The sequence below is a fragment of the Cynara cardunculus genome, unplaced genomic scaffold (genome assembly GCF_001531365.2).
Source record: "Cynara cardunculus var. scolymus isolate 2C unplaced genomic scaffold, CcrdV1 Un_Scaffold_7256, whole genome shotgun sequence".
In the NCBI taxonomy this organism is placed as follows: Eukaryota; Viridiplantae; Streptophyta; class Magnoliopsida; order Asterales; family Asteraceae; genus Cynara; species Cynara cardunculus.
Genome location: NW_020203444.1, coordinates 8490 through 17917, shown reverse-complemented (window position 1 = coordinate 17917; position 9428 = coordinate 8490). Strand labels below are relative to the sequence as shown.

At 35.2% G+C, this 9428-nt stretch overlaps 1 long non-coding RNA gene and 1 pseudogene across 1 annotated transcript; one reads left to right on the top strand and one right to left on the bottom strand.

Annotated features, from left to right (window-relative positions):
• Positions 1-75: 75 nt before the first annotated feature.
• On the top strand, positions 76-1216 carry LOC112504894. The gene is made up of 3 exons (XR_003068292.1): positions 76-184; positions 272-410; positions 1155-1216. It is a non-coding gene; the product is annotated as an uncharacterized LOC112504894 (long non-coding RNA).
• Positions 1217-4578: 3362 nt separating this feature from the next.
• The window catches only part of LOC112504893, a 6913-nt pseudogene continuing 2063 nt past the window's right edge, over positions 4579-9428 (bottom strand).

Here is a 9428-nt window from a genome sequence, read left to right as displayed (position 1 = left end):
CATTTCTTCTTTATTGGAGGTTTAGGCCACAACGAGTGTCGACTGTGACTGAATGACTTTTGAAATTTCAGGTTCCTTTATCCTATATACCCTCTTATATGTGTTGCTGCTGCAGCTGTCATCGATAGCCTTCCTGACTTTTTTTTATGAGCGGTATAGAACCGAACAATCTCTGCTCTACAAAGTAAGCATAAATTGTGTATAAAGTATCATTTCACAATTTCATTGCCAGTTATGGTCATAAATTATAATCAACCTCTTGCATTTGCAGATGGCTAAATACGTGAGACCGTTGCTTATTGGCCTCATTCTATGCGTTTCTCACTCTAGGACGTTCTCTATCATAAATGGTTATGCTGCTCCTTTAGAGATTTACAAGCACTTTGAACATCATTATGATGCAGGATCAGGTAAGAGCAACTTTGTGTCATTTGATCTTGATGGAATTTGACAAATGCTACAATTATGAAATTGTTATCCCATGGTAATTTTAATGTTTGGAAGGAAACATAGTTTTATGAATTTGGTTGAGGGTTAGTCAAATGCCTTCAATACAAAGTAACATATCAATTAGTAATGATGACAGCCAGAAAATCGGGTAATTCTAACTTTGAGATTTGCCAAAGAAGGAAATGTTTTGTCGGAAAACTCAAAATGGTAATTATGCAAATGGAATGGGACGGAGGGATTAATAAACTTAATCTTGAATGTCAATGTGTATTTCATTTATTTGTTATATCGTCTAACAAACTAGTTGTTGGTTGATAAGCTACCTATTGTTGATAAAGTATTTGGTATAAGTTAGCTCATAAGCTAGATGACGATATAAAATGACCTTAAAATGAACATGTTAATTAAAAATTAATAATAAGGTGCAAAATTGGGGAAAAGCCACTTGGAGTAGCTTTTCAAAAAGCTAGTTATTGTATCGCTACTTGAAGTGCCTTTCAAACAGCTAGCTTATTGAAACGCTACTTGAAGTACCTTCTCAAACAGCTAGCTAGCTTATAGCTAACCAAACAAGTATTTTCAATAAGCTCAAAAAATAAAATAGCTTACGGTTGCCAAATATGGCCTTTTATCTCTCATTCTCTCTCTTCCCTGCAACTAGACTCTCTTTCTCACACATTTAGGGTCCTTTCATTCCAATGCAGGTGCAGTGGTGTGTGTGGGAAGTGAGTGGCACCGGTTCCCATCATCGTTCTTTATTCCAGACTATGTAAGCGAAGTGAGGTGGATTGACAGGGGCTTACTTCCTTTCCCATTCAATTCAACCTTGGGTGGAACATCTGCAGCACCACCATATTTTAACAATAAGAACAAGGCGTCACCTGACCAATTTGTAAGCCTCTTTTCCCCAAATTTCTTGTGTTTATATCTAAACCAAATTCATATTCATATTCATATTTGTATTCTCTGAAACTATTCACAGCTCCAAGATGTCGAAAGCTGCGATTTCCTCACGGAGCTGCAGCTTCAAAGACCTTTTCTTTCTCGAGGAAGCGACTTGTTAAAATGGGAGGTACTATCTCTTTCTTTCTCGATATAAACCAAACGAGCTTAGTATATTCCACCGGGAAGTGGGGCCGGGTGAATTGAGCGATTGATTTCGTGAAGCCCCCTGGGTTGTTAAAAGTGTGTGAGGGAGATCTTTCTCTTTATATGTGACGTATAAGAGCATCTCCAACAGATTCTCCAAAATGGACCATTAAAATTCAAAATTTCCAAAAGAGATTATAGAGCATCTCCAACAAATCCTCTAAAATAGAGAAAATAAAGGCTTTGTTCTCTATATTTCTCCAATAGATTTTCTGTAATGTTCTCTAAAATGGCAAAAACATGAAAAAACTCCAAGTTTGGAGAATTCTATACAACTTGATTTTGTGAGAGAGAGAAATTATTATTGTATTTAATCCCACCAATAAGATTTAATTATAACTATTTTATATATAGTTTCTTTTTAAAAGTGTATTAGGATGATAAATTAGAGAATACTGTAATAATCTAATTTATGTTAAAACTCTAAAATAGAGAATCTTTTGGAGTTGAATGTAATTCTTTTCCGAGATTTTAACTTTTGATTCTCTATTCTCGATTTTAATGTTTTGTTTTGTAACACAGTTTTGTATGGTTTTGAGAAAACGATACTGCTTTTATATTTGAATAAAATATAAAATTGAAGATCCATAAAAAATCTATCGGTATCAAATTAACAATTTAAAAATTCTCGTTTTTTGTATCATTTTTTAGTATATTTTAATTTAGGTTTAATAACGATGTAAATTATTTTAGATCTAATAATATATATTTTTTTTATAAATATAATTTTTAGTTCAATCTTTTTATTATAATTTAATTTGAGTTTAATAACGAATTAATTTATTTTAGGTTTAATAATATAATTTTTGTTATAAAGATAATATGTAAGTATTCCATTATAAGTTAATGATTATCTTAATTATATTTTAGATACTTTATATTTAAAATGAGATTTTTATCTGTATTTAATTATGTTTATCAGTTAGTTATATGAATTCAAACAAAAAGTTGTATTCATGCACCATTTACTTGTAATCTTGAATTTTAAGTAATATGCATCATTGAATAGATAAACCACAAGGACAAAAATCGAAATTATTAACAAACCATAGGGACGAATGGTAATCATTTTTGGGATTTCTCCCAATTTAGAGAATTTCACACATTGTCTCCTACTTTCTCCATTTTGGAGAATCTGTTGAAGCAAAAAATCAGTCCTCCAGTTCTTTAACACACGGGTGAAAATATATGACAAGCGATTGGTCGTGTAGGTGGTTGCAGCATTGCCATATCTAGATAGGGAACTTTCGCCCCCTTTACACCGATCGTTCTTCATACCATATGTTTGGGAGGAGAAAAACATATTTGGGATCTACAAGTTATTGAAGAGACACAAAGGGCAACAATAGGTTTTGCAAGCAGATAACCACAAGAAAGTGATCTTTAGATTACTAATTTTAGGGCTCATACTTGAGTTTCTTCTACAATATGTTGTCTTTCTTCTGGTTTTTTTGTTGGGTTATATTCGTCTTTTCCCCTCAGTTACAGGTAGCATCTGCCTCCTTTCTATCCACTAGACTAGACCCTATTCTGCATGGAATTTGTTGGGTTCGTTTGTTTGTTCTTTTTCTCTATCCATTAATTCATGTATGCATGCCCATCCCTATTTCATATTTTAAGTATCGCTTACTGAATGAGGTTTTTTACCCTGTCAGTGAGAGTGATGACTCTTATCTGATAAGCATTACTAGGAAAAAATTGTATTAATAGACTAAAATCTTATCCGATAAGTGAGTTTTTTTCCTTACTCTAAACCCTAAACGAACATAAATAAATATTATTTGAATTCAGAGTAAATAAATAAAATATAATTTATTAAATTTAATATATAAATGAACGTAAACGAACGAATATACACGAACGTAAACGAACGAATATACACGAACGTAAACGAACGGTAAATGAATAGACGTTCACGAACATAAATGAATGAACGACACTTTTGTTCATGTTCGTTCGTTTAACTAAACGGACAAAAAAAAAAGTGTTCATGTTCGTTCATTTATTAAATAAACAAACTTCCCGCTGAATGGTTCACGAATGGTTCGCTGAATGTTCGGTTCGTTTACAGGCCTATCCATGGTAAAGAGAAATAAAATTGAGTAAATTACAAATTTGTTGTTTACTATAAATTTAGGGTGTTACTACGATTTGAAAAAAATTCTGGATCCGTAGTTGTATCAGGGTGATTTTCAGTTTTTCGCCCTACAATAGATTAATATTCTCTGTATTTTGGAAAATGATGCATAAATTTTAGTTTTGAAAGTCATTAATTATTAATGGAGTTGGGGTTAAAAGAATGTGAAATGAAGTTATATACCATGACTCCAATAACAAAACCATCACGATCTTGGTCCCATGGTCTAGAGCCTAATGTGGCTCGTGGTTTCCTTTAGACAAAGCTCTACAGATTATGAACCCACCAACACCTATAGGATTAACAACTTCAGTTCCACCAACCACCATGACATAAGTTTCTGCKCTTCTGATGTGGTTTTCAGCTGCATAAAAGCAATAGTTTGCACTTGCACAAGWWGTTGAAATTTAATGGTAGACGTTAAGTTCATAATAAGCACAAGTTGCCTTAATACTAGTAATAAATAAATTGTAGTGAYATGAATCTTTTTAGATGGTGAATTGTGTTTTGTATTCTTGCTTTCAATTATACAAATTTGCATTCATTCAAATGGTCTAGAGCCTTATGTGGCTCGTGGTTTCTTTGAGACAAAGCTCGATAGGCTATGAACCCACCAACACCGGTAGGATTGACATCATCTTCAGTTCCACCACCTACAATGGTTGTATGCTTGGAAGTCGTTACAGAGTTATCATTATAGACTATCATACAACCAAGCATACAACCATTGTAGAGTATCATCAAGAAGAAGAGAAAAAAAACCCCAAGACACATTTACGAATTTAAAAGAGTTAAATCATTATGATTAATAAATACCCACCATCAAAGCAACAGCCGCATCTGCAAAATATGAAACCTCACTCTCACGTGCAAACAAGAAAATATCAACATGAAAACCTAAACATGCAAAGAGTTCAACAATATTGACATCCATTGCATTTCTGAATGGATTTTAACCACTTATAAAATCCTGTTTTTCAACCCAATTGGAGATACTCAAGTTCTGATTTAAACCTATTAAGATATACCCATAAAATTGTGCAATGTTTCTACTGTCTTTTTTGTGATTTCACAATTTAAACATAGAAACCCAGATCATAAAGAACTCAACTAAAATAAGAAGAGATGAAGTTCTAGACATGAACTCACTTGCATCAGACGAACTTGGAGCCTCCTGACCGATGGATATAGAGAGATGCAGTGCAGCCTTAAACAAGAAGAAATGGGACGCTCTGGTTATCGGAGGTAATAACTCAAACACAAAATTGAAGAATATCTGCAAAGATGGACCTGTAAGAACGATCAATAGTGAATCGAGATTAGAAATCAAGATTTAGGGTTTTCGTACGTTACCTCATCGAAGAACAAATTGAAATGAAAAATCTAGATTTTTGGAGGGACGAAGGAATTCATTTAACTCGGGAGTGGGAATTCGTATTGTTGATGGTCAAATTCTGTGAAGAAGAAAGGGTTTGGTCACATATACAAAAGAAGAAGAAAGTTATTTTAGATGTCTGAGAAGAGAATTGATGGTCAAATTATGTGGAGAAGAAAGGGTTTAGTTGCATATACAGAAGAAGAAAAGAAAGCTTAAATTGGTTATTTTAGATGTCTGAGGAGAGAAAGGACGGTTGACTCAATTAGGATTTGTTGTTGTAGAAAACACTTGCATAAGAAGTTTGTACATTGTGTATAATAATTTGTAATTAAGAGTTTTTTGAATTTATTGCATAAAATGGTTGTAACCCATGCTTCAAGATTTGTAATTAAGATATTGACCTAAATGCTTATTAATGTAGTATAGATAGATATAGATACAAGGAATTATTAATTTATATTTTACATGGGTTCTATATGAATAATCAAAAATGTACGATCTTATAATTTTAGCGAATTATTATTTTGATACGTCATCTTGGAGCTGGACCTACCAAAAATATTATCCAAGAGAGATTATTTAATAATCGAGCATCAACTAATGGAGTTTCAATTGTACGCCAAATAATCATAATTGCCAAGGAAAAGTCAATGTCTGAAACTGTATGTTTTGATCGAGAGTCGGATATTTTAAATGAGCTATACATGGAAAACATGTAACACCGGAGTGAAGAACAAAAGGAAAAGTGAATGAAAATGTGCACCTTTTAATTAATTCCACCAGCATGGATTCTTCAATTGGTATTCAAGCAAGTATAAAATGGAAGACATGTCTTCCTTGTATACACATAAACCATTACCAGCAACAAAAGCCATCACCTTGTTTTTAACTTCAATCCAACTACAACCAGGCATCTTCTTCACCCCATGATCAGCCATCGCTTTCCTAACCAACTCTGCCTCTTTCCACTTCTCACTTGCACAATACAGATTCGACAGCACCACATAACTCATTTCATGCTGAGGATCCAACACTTTCAACACTCCCCCCAATTTGGCTCCCATGTCTACATCACGATGTGAATAGCAGGCTCCAAAAAGAGCTTCACTTGATTTAGCAGTGGCACCATGTGTCCTTGTGTACATATTGGTCATCTCTCTTGCTTCTTCCAAGTACCCACCTCGAGCAAGCATATCCACCATGCATGCCACATGCTCTGTTTCTGGCGAAATCCCGTATATTTGACTCATTGATTTGAAAAGAGCTCGGCCTCTGTTAATAAGCCCCAAGTGGCTACAAGTCATCAACAGACTTGTGAAGGTAATATTATCTGGCTTCAAGCCAGATGCTACCATTTCTTTATAAATTTCTAGAGCTTTGTCACCCCAACCATGCAAACCATAGGCAATCAACATGGTGTTCCATGAAACCAAATCCTTTTCRATAATATCATTAAAAGCTTGGTTCGAACCATMAATGTCTCCACATTTTGCATACATGTTAACCAACACATTGCCAACATAAGCACAAGCATGAAAACCATGGTGTATTGCAAGATTGTGAATCATTTTKCCRTGCCCTAGTGTTGCCATGACAGAGCWTGCATGTAAAACTGTTCCAAGYGAAAAATCATCAGGCTGGAGGCTGCTTCTTATCATATCAACAAAATAGCATACTGCTTTTTCAGCATTCCCATTTCTAAGATAGCCTGTCATCATTGACGTCCATGAAATAACATTCTTTTTGGGGGCATTCTGAAATGCAATAAATGCTCTGTGGGTGTCCCCTATCTTCATATGAGCATCAATCATTGCATTCCAAGACTCTAAGACACTTGGGTTAGAGTCTCAACGGACTCAAACATCTTCACTACATCAGCAGGACTACCTAGTTGTGCATAGAAACTAAGAATTGAGTTGTTTGCCTCAACCGCAGAACTCCAGCCTTTCTTAAAAACAAAAGCATGAACCATGCAACCAATTTGATATTCTTGTGATTCAGCAGAAGCATTCATGAGGGCACTGAACGTCCACTGATCTTGGTCACAAGATTCAGCCAACATCTTCTTGAACAAATCAACACAAGTTCCAATGTTGCCKTCTCGAGCATGACCAKCAATCATAGTATTCCAAGCTATGTTCACCCTATTGGGCATATCATCAAAAACACTTTGGGCAACCCGAAACTGATTAGAATGAACATAAGCAAACAACAACGAACACCAAGAGACATTGTTTCTCAGCTCAATCTCTTCAAAAACATCACTTGCACTACAAGGGCTCAAACACTTGCCATACATATCAATAAGTGCATTATTCACTGGAAGTGAATATGAATATCCGCCAGCAAGAATCAAAGCATGAATATTTTGTCCATAACGGAGCTTACACGAGCCTGCACAAGCACCCAAAGTTGCGGTAAATGAGTAATGGTCAGGTTTTATACTACTATTTCCTGTCATTTGGTGGAACAGTAACAGAGCTTCTTGGTAAAGACCAAGATGAGTATAAGAAGTGAGCATCGTGTTCCAAACGACTGTGTCTCTTTGGGACATTTCATCGAACAGTTTCCGAGCACATGCAACTCTCCCTGATTTTGCAAGTGCCGCAATTTTTGTGGTTGTATGAACCAAATAGGACCCCATGTAATAACTATACCACAAGGTCGAGGAAAACCCATTAACCTACAACTCAAATTTGCCGATTTGGCTGTCCAGAGTTGTTTGTCTTCAAATCTAACAACAGCAAATGTGTTTATTTGCTTTCAGAACCTTGGGAACTATGAAACTTGCCTTTTTATCCCTTCACTTGATCCGAAAAGACAAGGAATATTTACTTCATGTCTCCAAACTTCAATCAGGTCAACCATCGGCACCAACTAGAAGTGAAATGTGGACGTCTTTACACCATCAGCACACCTGCATATATAAATACGATGAATATTCTTACTTAGAGTAGATTACACATTTGGTCCTATAATTTACAAGTTACAATGTCTCGAGTCCCCGTTTTGAAATAAATACGAATTTGAGTGCATTAGTATGCATATTATAACATTTTAGATCATTTGCCTTAATTTCCTTAGAAAAATTTTAGATAGCTCATTTTAGTCATTTTATTTTTTTCCTTTATATTCTAGAGTAAACTATGTCTTTTGTCCCTGTAGTTTGTTAAAAGTTATAATTTTCATCCTTATGGTTAAGATATTATGTTTTTCGTTCCAATAGCTTGTAAATCATTAGTTTTTTCGTCCTTATAATTTATAATTTATTGTTGTTTCAGTTCTTGTTGTTTACAATTCTTTACTAACTTAACCACAAGGGTGGTGCCTAATTGGTTTGAGCTTGACTCCAAATGTCAAAAGTACCAGAAGATCCAAGGTTCAAATCCAAGGAGGAATAAAAATCCCCTTGTGGCCACGAAGGTTCAAATCCAAGGAGGAATAAAAATCCCCTTGTGGCCACGAAGGTTCAAATGTGGTGACTCCGGGCTATCTGCAAAGCAGGTGGTCGCCCTGGAATTAGTCAGCTCGCATAGCGGGTTGGATATCCAGGTTAATCAAAAAAAAATTATTTACCAACTTGGTTGTACTTAAAAAGGTAAGAATTAGTCTAAGGACAAAAAACAATAAATTACAAACCATAGGGACGAAATCGTAATATCTAAACCACGAGGACAAAAACTGCAATTTTTAACAAAATACACTGACGAAAAATGTAATTTACTCTATATTATATTAAAAGGTTAAAAAGCTTTTTGACCTTTTAGACTGTGTTTGGTACATGGGACGGGACAGGACAAGACGGGACAAGACAAGACGGGACAAAAGTCATTGTCCCATGTTTGGTGCAGCAAGAGAGAAAACAAGAACTTATTGTCCCATGTATGACGTGACATGATACAGGGACAAGAATTGGGACAACATGGGACAAAAAAGCTTTTTTCTGCATATGATCTCTTCATCTTTGAATTTGATATAATATTGTCTACTACTTGACATAAGCTTCGATGAATCCTGGGCTTAACCAAATTCGGGGCAATGGTTCTTCATTGCACCCCATGTCATCTCAGTACTCAACTTCCCTTGTCTGACTTAGGGGCTGTTTGTTTGGCTCTTAATGGTTACATTAAGAGCCAACCTCTTAATCGGTAAGAGGTCTATGTTGTTTGGCAAAAAAAAAGAGGCTCTTAATGGTTACACAACCCCTCTTAACCATTTTGCATATGGGGCTTCTCTAAACCATTCAGAGTCTTCTTTTTCCAATTTTGTCCTCTCTCCCAAGAACCTCACACGTCGCTCACCCTCTCGTCGCCG